The sequence below is a fragment of the Hemitrygon akajei genome, chromosome 6 (genome assembly GCF_048418815.1).
Source record: "Hemitrygon akajei chromosome 6, sHemAka1.3, whole genome shotgun sequence".
NCBI classification, from domain to species: domain Eukaryota; kingdom Metazoa; phylum Chordata; class Chondrichthyes; order Myliobatiformes; family Dasyatidae; genus Hemitrygon; species Hemitrygon akajei.
The window spans coordinates 139102022-139117197 of NC_133129.1; positions in this window are offsets into that span (position 1 = coordinate 139102022).

The following is a 15176-nucleotide window of genomic DNA, read 5'->3' on the forward strand; positions in this document are numbered from 1 at the left end:
TCAAATTCAAAAGGGTAGTCTTGATGAAGAGTTCATAGCATATGTTTAGGATAGATTCTTAGAACAATACTTTGAGGAACTTGAGGAGAGCAGGCTGTTTTAGACTTGGAGTGCAATGAGGCAGGCTTAATTAATGATCTCAAAGTGAAGAATTCTCCAGCGAAAAGTGATCTGGTGGGAGTAAAGTAAGAAATATCAGTTTAGAATTAATATCCTAAATTAAGTAAAGGCAATTACAATGTATGAGACCAGAGTTGGCTAAAGTGGGTTGGGGAGATAGATTAAACTATGAGAGATAGATCAACAGTAGCAGACTTATTAAGGAAATATTTCAGAAATCTCAGTAAAATTATATTCCAATAAGAAGAAAGGCTTTATGAGTGAGATAAATTATCCATGGCTAAATAATAGTTATGGACTTTATCAAACTGAAAGGAAGTCAACTAACTTTGCATAGAAAACCAAAGGATAAGGTCCGAGAATTTGGAAAAATATTTAAAAAGAAGGCAAGGTATGAAAATAAAATACTACACAATCTAAAAAATGATCTTATATGAGTTGTTACACATATATAAAATAAACGAAGATAAAACAGCTGAAGTAAGTGTTAACCTCATAGAGCAGGAGTTCCCAAAGAGGGGTCCATGGACCCCTGGGTTAATGGCAGGGATCCATGGCATAAAAAGGTTGGGAACCCTTACCTTAGAGGATGAGTCTGGAAGATCAACAATAAGAAATAGGGAAATGGCAGAATTTTTGAACCTACGATCGCAGCAGAAGATATTAAAACATTCAGAGAACAAAAGGTAATCAATTGATTATAGTAAAGGAGAATCAAGGGATCTTTCTCACTTGAGAAAAAGTACTCGGCAAACGAATGAAGCTAAAGGCAGGCAAGTTCCCTGGAACAGTTTGCCTGCATCCTTGGATCTTTCAGGAAGTAGCTGCATAAATAGTGAATGCATTGATTGCAATGTATCCAAATTCCTGAATTTCTGGAGAGTTCCCCGAGGATTGAAAAACCAGAAATGTAACCCTATCATTCAAGAAAGAAAGGACAAAATAGGAAGACACAGAAGGCAAAGGGTGGTTATAGATGGTTCATATTCTGCATGGAGGATGGTGACCATTGGTGTTCTGCAGGGATCTGTTCTGGGACCCCTCCTCTTTGTGATTTTTATAAATAACCTGGATGAGGAAGTAGAAGAGTGGGTTAGTAAGTTTTCTGATGACACAAAAGTTGGGGATAGTCTAGAGTGATGTCAGAGGTTACAGCGTGACAATGATAGGATGCAGAACTGGGCTGAGAAGTGGCAGATGGAGTTCAACCCAGATAAGTGCAAAGTGGTTCATTTCAGTAGGTCAAATTTGAAGAAAGAATATCATATTAATGGTAAAACTCTCGGCAGCATAGAGGATCAGCACGAAAATGGAGTCCATGTCTATAGGACACTCAAAGCTGCTGCGCAGGTTGACCGTGTTGTTAAGAAGGCACTTGGTGTGTTGGCCTTCATCAACTGTAGGATTGAGTTCAAGAGCTGTGAGGTAATGTTACAGCTATATAAGACCTTAGTTAGATGCCACCTGGAGTACTATGCTCTGTTCTGATCACCATACAGGAAGGATATAGATACTATAGAGAGAATGCAGAGGAGACTTACAAGGATGTTGCTTGGATTGGAGAGCATGCCTTATGAGAATAGGTTGAGTGAACTTGGCTTTTTCTCCTTGGAGCAACAGAGGATGAGAGGTGAACTGATAGAGTGACATGAAGCTTTGATCATGTGGATAGCCAGAGGCTTTTTTCCCAGGGCTGAAATGGCTAACACGAGGGAGCATAGTTTTAAGGTGCTTGGAAGTAGGTAAAAGGGGGACATCGGAGGTACGTTTTTCACACAGAGAGTGGTGGGTGCATGGAATGCACTGCCAGCAAAAGTGTGTAGTGGTGGATACAATAGAAGACTTTTAAGAGACTCTTAGAAAAGTACATGGAGTTTAGAAAAATAGAGGACTATGCAGTAGGGAAATCCTAGGTAGTTTCTAGAGTAGGTTCCATGGTTGGCACAGCATTGTGGGCTGAAGGGCCTCGAATGTGCTGTAGATGTCTATGGTTCCATGAAACTACGGGTCAGTTAGTCTAATAGTGGTGATTGAGAAAATGCTGGAATCCATTACCAAGGAGTTAACTAGCATGATGTTTGTAAAATTATAGGCCAATAATGTGTTAAGAAGAGACATTGAATTTAACAAATTTCCTAGAGTTCTATGAGGAACTACTAAACAAGTGTAACCAATAGGTAAAATGTACTTTGATTTCTGGAAAGTATTTGATACAATGCTACTTAAAGATTAGTACACAGGTAAGTGCACATAAGGTTAAGGTGATAAACTGGCATAGATAGACTATTGGCTAAGTAGAAAAAAGCAGGGAATCAGGATAAGTAGGTCATGTTTGGGTTTGCAATCAATAACTAGTGGGGTGCTTCAGGAATAAATGTTGGAATTTCTTTCTTTTTAAATCTTTTTATTAATTTTAAGAAAAACATTAGTGAAATATGAATACAAAACATTTGAGAGTACATAATTAATAGATTAAATAAACAATCAGATATGTAATAATCAATATATAAGGCCTCCCAAACTCATATTATTAATGTAAAAGAATCGAAAAAGAGAAGAAAAAAAACCCCAACAAAAACTAAAAGAAAACTTTTAAAAAAACTAACCAACATGGGCAATTGCATAATGTTAAATACATACAGTAGTGCCGATAACTCCGAACCTCCATCCAAATAATTAAGGATAATAACAGTAAGGTTTAGGATCAGACCATTTAACTCATATGAAAATGTTGAATAAATGGTCTCCAAGTTTCCTCAAATTTAACTGAAGAATCAAAAACCACACTTCTAATTTTTTCTAAACTCAGACAAGAAATAGTTTGAGAAAACCACTGAAATACAGTTGGAGGGTTAATTTCTTTCCAATTCAGTAAAATAGATCTTCTAGCCATTAATGTAACAAATGCAATCATTCGTTGAGATGAAGCGGATAGACGATTATTATCTATCATTGGTAAACCAAAAATTGCAGTAAAAGGATGCGGTTGGAGATTGATATTTAAAACTCTTGAGATAATATTAAAAATATCTTTCCAATAATTTTGTAAACAAGGACAAGACCAAAACATATGAGTCAGTGAAGCAACATCAGAATGACATCTGTCACAGGTTGAATTAACATAAGAATAAAATCGAGCAAGTTTATCTTTAGACATGTGAGCTCTATGTACAACCTTAAATTGTATTAGGGCATGTTTAGCACAAATAGAGGACGAATTTACCAATGATAAAATTTTTTCCCATTCCTCAGTAGATATAGGACAATGCAATTCTTCTTGCCATTCCTTCTTAATTTTTCCTGATACATCTGGCTGTACACTCATAATCATATTATAAATGATAGCTACTAAACCCTTTTGACAAGGATTGAGGGCTAAAATTCTTTCTGTAATGTCCAATGGACATTCTTTCAAAAAAGACTTTAATTCATTATACAGAAAATTTCTGACTAGCAAATATCTAAAAAAATGGGTTTTAGGTAAATTATATTTATTAGATAGCTGTTCCAAGGACATAATGTTATCATCCAAAAACAGATCACGAAAACATGTTATACCTTTTGTTTTCCATAAAAGAAAAGCTTGATCTATAGATGAAGGCCAAAAAAAGTAGTTAGATATTATAGGACATGACAGCATAAACTTATTCAAGCCAAAAAATTTACGAAATTGAAACCAAATTCGTAATGTATACTTGACTATAGGATTAGTTATCTGTTTATTCATTTTGAATAATGAAAAAGGAAGTGAAGATCCTAAGATTGAGATCAGTGAAAAATCTTGCACAGATTTACATTCCAAATTTACCCATTGTGGGCAAGCAGCTGTAGTCAATTCTTGTGTCCAGAATATTAAATACCGTATATTAACTGCTCAATAGTAAAATCTTAAGTTTGGTAGAGCCAAGCCGCCCTCCTTCTTAGGCTTCTGTAAATATTTTTTGCCTAGTCTAGGATTTTTGTTCTGCCACAAATAAGAAGATATTTTAGAGTCAACCATATCAAAAAAAGATTTAGGAATAAAAATTGGTAATGCTTGAAATAAATATAAAAATTTAGGTAGTATCATCATCTTAATGGCATTAACTCTGCCTACCAAAGACAAAGATAATGGAGACCACCTATTAACCAGTTGCTTAATTTGATTGATTAAAGGTAGAAAATTAATTTTAAATAAATCTTTATGTTTTTTTAGTAATTTTAATACCTAAATAAGTAAAATAATCTGTAACAATTCTATATGGTACATGGAATGTTGGAATTTCAACTACTTGTTATCTTTATTAAGGACTTAGGCGAGGGGATGGGGTGCACCATAGTAAATATTGTTGATGATACAGATGTAGGTAGGCTGAGAAATTGTGTGGAGGATACAAAGAGCTTGCAAATATAATATGTGTGGGCAAGCAGTTGTAGACAAATGTAATGTGGGAAAAATAGGGTTATCCACTTTAGAGGGAAAAGTGAAAAATCAACTTACTTTTTAAATGAAATGAGATAAATTGTGCTGCCAAGTGATCTGGGGGTCTAGTGAATGAAACACATAGAGTTGGCCTGTAGGTGTAGCTTGTAATTAGATAGACTAAAAAATATTTGCCTTTATTACATGGTGTATGGAATAGACAAGGATTAGGCAAGACCACATCTGGAAACAAAAAAGTTGTTCCCTATATTGAAAGAAAGATACTTGTATTGGAGATAGCCGAGAAACGGTTCACTAGATTTTTTCTGGCATTAAGTTATGATGACTGAAGATCATTGACCAGATATTCAACTGACCCATCGAGCAGTAACAAGAATTCAGTTTAATTGGGGTCAGATGGTAGCATACCTGGCCTTTCATCCCAAAAGCTGTGAGTTTCAACCCACGCCATAGCACAAAAATGTAGATAGTCACTCCACTGTAGCATTGTTGTACTGTAGAATTGAATGAGAACTGCATTACTAGAAATGCTGTGTTTTTGAGATATTAAAATGAGCCATTGTCTGCTCTCTCAGATCTTATAGAATTGGTTTTGAAGAATTATTTCTGGTACTATGACAAGTACGTATTTTTAATCTAGATCACACTGCTGGTGATGAGAGACCGAGGCAAGTGCTGGAGTGTCCGAGACTAGAATTGTGGCACAATACGAGGCTCAAATGAAAAAATGGGTTCTAAACTAGATGCTGGATGAGAATTCGAAGTTGAGCTAACAATTGAGAACCGTACCTCAGTTCAGGTGCTCTTTAATTATTAAAATCTTGGCATCAAAGCATGGCCGCCAGTTAGCGGGGCAAACCTGAATCCTTAAAGGAGCTGTGCCAGCTATCCATCTTCTGGTGAGCTAGAGCGTCTATACCCGGAGGCTGGTGTGGTCGGGTGTGTATAGTGACAGGACAGCCTCCCCTACGGCTGGCTCCTGCTGGCCCTGGCTCCTCTAAGAGACAATGATGTTAACCATGGTTCAGAGCTGGATCCAAAATGAACCCGGCACCGTTCCTCAGGTCTGAATCCTTCCCAGCCCATGAGGAAATGCTGAACACCCCGAACAGTTTGTGAATCCTGAATTCTCTTACAGTGAGGACCTGTTCCCCATCGACAACCTGGGTGGTGGTAGGACTGATGGTGGTGGGGCTAATGGGCAGGTGTTTACATATTTTAATTTGGAAATGTGGAAGGTCTTGAGGGTCTTGAGGAGCTGCAAGGTGTAAGCCACTGGTTTTACATTCTTGAGGAACTTGAAGGATCCAATGAACTTGGGTGCCAACTGCCTAGGCTCCACCCAGAGAGGCAAATCCCAAGTAGATAGTCAGACCTGTTGCCCAGGCTGCAAAGCTGGTCCTTAGCCTTTATTATGGTTAGCCTTTATTCCAGTTTTCCAGATAGAGGCCAACAAAATCTCTCTTGCCCTAGTCCATTTCTCCTTGCAATGCTGGACAAGTTCTCCGGCTGCAGGAACCCCAACCTCGACTTGCTGCTCAGGGAAGAGTGGTGGAGAATGCTGTGAAATATCATGGGCGACTTCTGCCCACCTCAAATGGTCGCACCACTTGTCTGGTTTTTCTGAGGCCCGGCATCTTAGGACTCATTCTATATCCTGTTTCACCTGCTCCATTGGGCTGTTGGATTGCTGGTGTAACCCAGGAGCAAGACTCGTTGGTGCCCCTATCAGTATACAGAATGCCCTCCAAAAACGTTACATGAATTGTGAACTGTGATTCGACACAATGTCCACCGGAAGTCCTTGGAGCTTGAAGACCTGATGCCAGGACAATTTCAGTAGATTGTAGTTTGTCCAAGGCAATGAATTTGCAGGCCTCAAAAAGCGATCTACGATTATTGTGATGACAGCCTTTCCCTTGGAAGGTGGAAGGCTCATTACAAAGTCCACAGAGATGTGCACCCATGATCTGTCCGGAACAGGTAGATGGTAAAGGAGTCCTTGAGATTGGGTGCAGGGCTCCTTGTTCCAGACGCACACCTTGCATGTCTGCACAGATTTTCGGACCTCTCTCACCATTCCAGGCCACCATTATCTTCTCTTAATGAACTCGATGGTCCTGGCAATCTCTATGTGAGCTGTTATTCTTGATGCGTGTCCCCATTGAACTACCTGAGACCTGACAGAAGCTGGGACGACAGATGACCCAGAGGACCATTCTTGTGCCTGGGCCTTGTGAATAATTGTGTCAAACCCCCAATGAATTGGCGCTATCACCTTAGCTTCAGGCAAAATGGTGGTAGGCTACCCCTCTCGTTCGGGTTCATCAAACTGACATGACAATGCATCTGGTTTCTCATTTGGCGCAGTCAAATGTGTGTCATAAGACTGCTAAACCTTCATTAAGGGATCTTACTGTATGCAAACAGGCATTTCAAAAATACTCATTAGTTGCAAAGTGTAATCGATGTCCTCCGATTGTGAAAATCGTGGTGTAAACGTAAGCTTTCCTTTGAAACAGGAGGAAGCAGGAGAAAGCTTTCTTTGCTGTTTTAGTTATTCATGCATTACAGTTGAGTTAAGAACCTACCTTGAATTTAATATTTCTATTGGCTTTATGAGTCAAGGAGATAGACATATGATATGCTGGTTTCACAAAGTCTGGCATATAATGGCATGGTGGACATTATGGATTGCATTATTGTGGAATGAGCTTCCAGTAGAAGTGGTAGAGGCAGGTTTGGTATTGTCATTTAAAGCAAAATTGGATAGGTATATGGACAGGAAAGGTATGGAGGGTTATGGGCTGAGTGCACGTCAGTGGGATTAGGTGAGTGTAAGCATTTGGCACAGACTAGAAGGGCCGAGATGGCCTGTTTCCGTGCTGTAATTGTTATATGGCTATATTATTGACACCTATAGGTATGTGTAGAAGTTGTCATGGAACGAATGCTGCATGGTAATGCAATATTAATGATGTGGTAAAATGCATTGTATTTAATACAGCTCAATACTATAGACATTAACCTAGACACAATAGTACCCACTGTACATACTTTTATAATTATTGAGTTTGATATTGAGTACATTACTAAATATAGTGCACATGCTATATTGACTACCATGTAAGATAATAAGAAAGTAATTATAACCTAATTAAAGCTATCATAATATTGAAGGAAATATGTCATGTTGGATCAGAAAATCTTTTCAAATACCAGAGGACTTCAATCTCAAATTAGGAAGATTGAGTAAAAAGAGAAATAACGGAAAGGTTATGCAGTTGTGAATTGTTACCATGGAAGCCAAAGTGAGCATGACATATTGGTAGTAGTGAGAAACATACAGGGAGAAAGTGAAGGGAGTAAGGTCTTCCTCAATGATTCACTTTGGAACATGGTAAGTAGTTAAACCCCATGAAGTGTCATTGTCTCAATCTCATTCTCCAATACACAACATAAGCTCACACTTTGTGCTTCATATTGAGAAGACTACAGCTGATTTCAGCACTGGGGAAAGGTAAGTTGATTTATGGCCCTTTTTGCTGTTCAGAGAGTGTTTACGTAATTGTTGGTTGAGGATACAATTGTATTTGAAAATCATGCTCTTCACATGAGGAAGGGAGAAAACTGGGACCAACATACCAGTTTGCCTGACATCAGCAGGAGAGAACTTGCTAAAACAGTGACAGAATATGTATAAATAATAATAGGATTGGGCAGAGTCAACATGAATTTATGAAAGGCAAGTCACATTCAACAAATCTCTACAGTTTTTGAGGCTTTTAACTAGAGAAAAGATTACATTTAAAAGGTGCTTGGACAAGTACTTGGTAGGGAGACAGGGGACTAATGCAGGGGAAGGGGAATAGTGTAGAAAGGTATCATAGTTGGCAATGGGGAGGTGGGTTGAAAGGTCCTGCTTTTACAATTCTATGGTAAGCAGCTGCCAGTGTGTGCAGTGCATTTGAAATTTTAAGGTGTCTTTCATGGGATCCACATAAAAATTACCTAAGCAAAACTAGAGTTCATGGACTGGGGGTAACACACAGCTGTGATCTGAGAACTGGATAACCATCAGAAAGCAGAGACTAGGTATAGATGGGTAACTGTCAGATTTTGGGACTGTGATTACTGGAGTGATGGGACCACAGCTGTTCACAATTCATATCTCCAATTATGTTTATGGTAACAGCGCATGTTGACTGTGAGGAGATTGCAGAGGTGCACAAAGGGAATATAGACAAACTAAGTTAATGGTCAAGGGCACAGATGATGAATTATAATATGGGAAATGTGAAGTTATTCACTTTGCTTAAAATATAGAAAGGTGGAGTACTTTTTGAATTGTAAGAGATTGAAATGAGTTAAGTCTCTAGAACTAAAACCACAGGAACCATTCTGGTGAACCTTTGTTGCGCTCTATCTTTGGAAAATCTATCCTTCTAGGCAAAAGACCAGACCTGGACACAATATTCCTGGTATGGTTTCACCAGTACTCTTTATAATCAGAGTAAAATGCCTTTACTTTGTACTCAGATCCTCTTGCAATACAGGCCTACATACTATTGGTCTTACTCTTGCTGGACCTGCATTTAACATTAAGCGATTCCCAATTAAGGATGTATAGTTTCCACTATGCGTTACTGTGCAAAAGTCTTAGGTACCCTGGATTCTTCATATAAATTTTGTTTTTGATGTTCATTTCTTGTCTTCTGCACGATTGTCTCAGAAGAAAAGAGCAAATTTTAGATTTCTAAACATTCATTTTCCAAAAAATTAAATATTAGAGATTTTTTTTGTATTTTGTTAATGAAAGTAATATATTAAGTAATAGACCACTTTAGGAATTAAAATATGAATACTTTGTAGGTATATAGCCCAGTGCATGACTGAACAAAGATAACAAAGAGGGTGCTAATGATTGAATTATAATGAGTTGAATGAACTAAACTGAATGGGTGTAGAAGGAATCAAAGTGGGGGAAGGACCACCAAACTAAAAGGTGAGGGTGTGGCAGATGTGACAGTTTAACCTTCAAATAGTCAATTCTTACACCATAACAAGAGTTAGCATAGCGACAAGACACAAGATGGTCATCATACATCAACAAGGTCTTTCACAAGCAGAAATTTTATGCCAGATATGCTGTCCAAGTTCCTATGAATAAGCAAAAAAAATGGGCAAGGCTGAGGACCAGAAACACAATGATAGGCCATGGAAACTGAGTGTAGCAGAGGAGAGATAAATCAAACTGATGACCCTTCTAGATCAAAGATGTACAGCACTGCTATCAGCTCTCAACTCATAGAAACCACCAGAACCCAAGTACACCCCTCTACAGTCGAGAGAAGTCAGGTCAGAAATGGTCTTCATGGAAGAGTTGCTACCAAAAACCCATTTCTCCAAAATGAAAACAGAGTCAAGGAACTCAGCCACACACAAAAACACAAGGACTGGAGTACTAAACAATGGCAACAAGTGCTCTGGACTGACAGGTCAAAATTTAACATTTTTGGTACAAACAAGAGGCAGTTTTTCAAAGAGTTGGAGAGCTCTATATGGATGAGTACCTGCAGCCTACAATGAAGCATCTTAGAAGTTCCCTGCAGGTTTGGGTCTGCAGTTCTGCAAATGGAGTTGGTGATCTGATCAGAATTAATGGAACCCTCAATGATGAGAATTACAAGCAGATTCTCATCCATCATGCAATACCATCAGGGAGGCATCTGATCCGTCCCAACTTCATTTTGCAGCAGGACAATGACTCCAAACAATGGCCAAAGTCACAAAGAACTATGTTCAGTGAAAAGAAGAACAAGGATTTCCACAACAGATGGTATGGCCTTCACAAAGCCCTGATCTCAACATCATTAAGGCTGCCTGGGAATACCTGGAGAGACAGAAACAGCCAAAGTCTGCAGAACGGAAGCAAGTTCTCCAAGATGTTTGAAACAACCTATCAGCCAATTTTCTTATAAAATTGCACAACAGTGTATATAAGAGGACTGCTGCAGTTTTACTTGTGTTTAATGAGACAAGTAACCCATTTTATTGAAACCTAAACACAAAAAGGTGCTAAAAATCCTTACATGATAACGTAATCCAATCAGACTAGTCTATTAAAGCGAAATTCCAACTCAATGGTGTTATGTGCATTTCTCCCAATTACGTTACCCTACATAGGCATTCCCCCTACCTCCCCCGCCCCTGACACCGGGATTCACTAAAACCGGCATTGAGCCTGTCTGTTGCTCTGACGAGCCATACATCTGCTGTAGACCTGTTGCTTAGTAGGCGGATTGGAGAGCAGTCTCAAATCTCCACTCAGACAGGAGCTGATATGCTTCAACACCAGCCTCTCAAAGACTTCTTCACTGTGGATGTAAGTGCCACTGGGTGACAGTCTTGTAGACAGGTTACCACCGTCTGGGGCACTGGAATGATTGAAGCCTGCTTGAAGCAGTTGGATACCACACACTGTTGGAGTGAGGGGTTGAAAATAGTGTGCATCCACTAGCCAATTGGTCAGCACAGGTCTTCAGTACTCGGCCAGGTACTCAATCCAGACCAGATGCTTTCCTTGGGTTCACTCTCTTGAAGGGAGCCTGCACGTCTTCTTCAAATACTGAGACCAAAGGATCATTGGGAGATGTGGGTGTGCATGATGGTTCCTCCCTGTTCTGGTGATCAACCTGAGCATAGAAGGCATTGAGCTCGTCTGGAAGTGAAGCTCTGCTGTCTAGTGTGTCGCAAGGTGTAACCTTCTAAGAGGTTATGGTATTCAAACCCTGCCACAGCCGTCAGACACCCTTCAGTGATTCCATTCTAGTCCAGAATCTCCACTTCACCCAAGAGAAGGCTTTCCAGAGATCATAAGACCATAAGACATAGAAGCAGATTTAGGCCATCTGACCCATCGAGTGTGCTCCGCCATTTAATCATGGAAATCCTTTTTTTGTTATCTCCTCCACAACCTCAGTTCCTGGCCTTCTCCCTGTAACTTTTGATCCCATGTCCAAGCAAGAACCAATCAATCTCTGCCTTAAATACCCCCAACAACCTGGCCTCCGCAGCTGCATGTAGCAACAAATTCCACAAATTCACAAACATTTAGCTGAAGAAATTTCTCTGCATCGCTGATTTTAAAGGGCGTGTACCCTCTTATCCTAGACTCTCCCACCATGGGAAACATCCTTTCCACATCTACTCTGTCTAGGCCTTTCAACATTCAAAAGGTTTCAATGAGATCACCCCTCATCCTTCTGAGTTCCAGTGAGTGCAGACCCAGAGCCATCAAACATTCCTTGTATGATAACCCTTTCATTCCTGGAATCATCTTGTGAACCTCCTCTAGATCGTCTCCAATGCCAGCACATCTTTTCTAAGATAAGGGGCCCAAAACTGTTCACAATACACAGGGTGAGGCCTCACCAGTGCCTTATAAAGCCTCAGCATCACATCCTTGCTCTTGTATTCTAGACCTCTTGAAATGAATACTAACATGGCATTTGCCTTCCTCACCACCTACTCAACCTACAAGATAACCTTCAGCCTGCACCTTTTGTAACATTCTGAATCTCCAGACTTGTATGCCTCTGATCTGGCTCTCAGCAGATCCCAGACTTCATTGTTCATTCAGGGCTTCTTATTGAGGAAAACCCTGAATGGTTTTATGTCTTTTCATTTTGCAGTCCTAGGATGATACATAAAGAATGAGAATGAGTGATATTCTGTAAGTTTGATAAAGCCTTTAGAACAATGTATCAGCAGAAAGTCAATTGAAAACTGTGGAGGTTGTATCAATCAAATAGATAGGTTTATCATCTTAATCCTTTGGACTCCATCTCACTTACTGGTCACCGATGGCAAAACTGGCCTCCTGTTGAAGGCTGTCTCAGTCGGTGACTCAATGCAATACTTTAAAATTATTCTAAAAGGAATTTGTCCAGTACAAGGCCTGCATGGCAGTGATAAGAGGATTCATAAGCTATGCCAAGACTGGTGCTATGGTTCTGCCAACAGGATTCTCACGCACCATCTGGAATTGCCAAATCCTCAGTGTTTTACATTCTTTTCTGGGCAGTACACTCTACATGTGGATAGAGAGCCTGTCATTACAAGTTGTCATGTGGTGAAAGCTTCCAGGCATAGTTTTCAAAGGCTACAGCAATCAATCGAGCTTAGACAGCACCCTTTTAAAAGCAGCTCTGCAGCAATATTGTCATCAGCAGAGAATGTTTGCAAATTCTGACAGCTAGATCCTCTGCTTTCTGAGCCACTACCTCCTGCACTTTCTCAGTTTTGTAATCTGTGCATTAATGGGTGCATTCTTCTTAAAGCCCCTGCCAAAACCTCGTGGCGTGGTTGTTAGCGTGAATGATAGTGCGTTTTCTGGTCGCCTTTGCTTCCATCATCTTTCAAGTTTTGTAACATGTAACTCGAGAAGGAAGGCAGTACTGCCTTGCTGACAATTCTGTTGCGTTCTGTGAAGCAGATGATAAAGGATGGTTTCTGCTGATTACAATGAACAGAATGGAAAAGGGGATAAGTACACACCCTGAGCAGAGTTTCTTCAAATCTCATGCTCTTCCACTCCCATTCAGAATCAGAATCAGACTTTAATCGCCAAGTACCTATGCACATACAAGGAATTTACTTCTGGCAGATGTTGTCTCTCTGCTCATAACAATAATAATGATAAATATAAATGAAAATATAGATTATACATACAGGTAGTGTAATCCAAGTAATAATTAGCCGACAGTTAACCGGCAGTTAACTGTTCAGCAAAGTGACTGCAGTAGGGAAAAAACTTCTCCAGTGCCTATTACTCACTCATATCCCAACCATGTCAATGCCTGGTACTTTTTATAACATCTATTACATACAGCCCTCTCCTGCATAAATTAAGTGTTGGTACTGGATGACAAATTATATAGGTACGTGCTTCAATCTGCCGCCTATAGGATCTATGATTAGAGCAGGGGTTCCCAACCTGGGGTCTACAGAACCCTTGCTTAATGGTATTGGCCCATAACATGAAAAAGATTGGGAACCCCTGGATTACAGGCAGCATGATGCAGATACAATACATCAACAAGCTTATTGAGGTGATTACAATTAAGGATATGAGGAAAACATTGATTTGTGCAAAATGGACATGCAATGAAATCACATAATCTTATAAAATTTGTGATGCAGAAAGAGGCCATTTGCTTCATCATTTCTGATAAGAAAAGAGCTAGCCAACTCAAACCCACCTTAAATCTCTAGCTCCAAGTCCCACAAGTCACAGCTTTTCAAGTGCACATCCAAATTGGTTTTATATGTGATGAGGTTCTCCGCCTCAACCATTCTTTCTGACAGAAAAATCCGATGTTTTCTCATCTCTCCTCTCTCCCTTCAACCAACCGCTTCAACGATCTTTTAAGAATCATTAGATTCAAGAATGGTACCAGTGGGCTGGAATATTGCAAATGTCATTGCACTTTTTCAGAAGGGAGGGAGGCAGAAGAAAGGAAATTATAGTCCAGTTAGCCTGACTTCAGTAATTGGAAAGAGTTTGGAGCTCATTATGATTTTTGAATCCCTTGCTGAAGGATTAGCTCATTCATAGATAATCGGAGCCCTTGTATTTGTACATATATTATTTCATCAACTAGGTCTTCCAGCAGCTCTAAAGACAACAGCAAAGCATCTCCAATGCTTTCCATATTATCAAAATAAGAACATAAAACCGTAAGATATAGGAGCAGAATAAGACCATCCGGCCCATTGAGTCTTCTCTGCCATTTATTATCCCTCTCAACTCCATTCTTCCAACTTTCTCCCCGTAATCTTTGACTACTCAAGAACTTTTCATCCTCCACTGTAAATATACTCAATGAGTTGGCCTCCACAGCCATCCAGCAATGAATTCTACAGATTCAGCATCCTCTGACTAAAGAAATTCCTCCTCATCTCTGTTCTAATGGGCGTTCCTCTATTCTGAGGCTGTTCCCTCTGGTCCTACACTCACCCACAATAGGAAGCATCCTCTCCACATCCACTCTATCTAGGCCCTTCACTAGGTTACAGTGAGATTTCCCTCATATTTCTGAACTCCAGTGCGTACAGGCCCAGAGCCATCAAATGCTCCTCAAGCATTACCCTTTCGTTCCTGGGATCATTCTCATGATCCTCCTCTGGATCCTATCTTTGGCATAAAACTGCCCACAAAACTCCAAGTCTGGTCTAAGTATGGTCTGAAACAGGAGTGTGTGGGCCATCGCAGTCAAAGCTAAAACTGGGCGTGGCACCTAATGATGATGACGATGGTCTAATCAATGCATAATAAAGCCTCATCATTACATAGATGTTCACGTATTCCAGTCCTCTCAAAATGAATGTTAATACAGCATTTGCCTTCCTTACCACTGACTCAACCTGCAGATTAAGCCTTAGGAAATTCTGCACAGGGACTCCCAAGTCTGCTTGCACCTCTGATTTTTGAAAATTTTCCCTATTTCGAAAAGAGTTTATGCCTTAATTCCTTCTACCAATGTGCATGACCATACTGTTCCCTACACTTTTTTCCATCTGTCCCTTCTTTGCCCATTTTCTCAATCTGCCTAAGTCCTTTTCCTGCTTC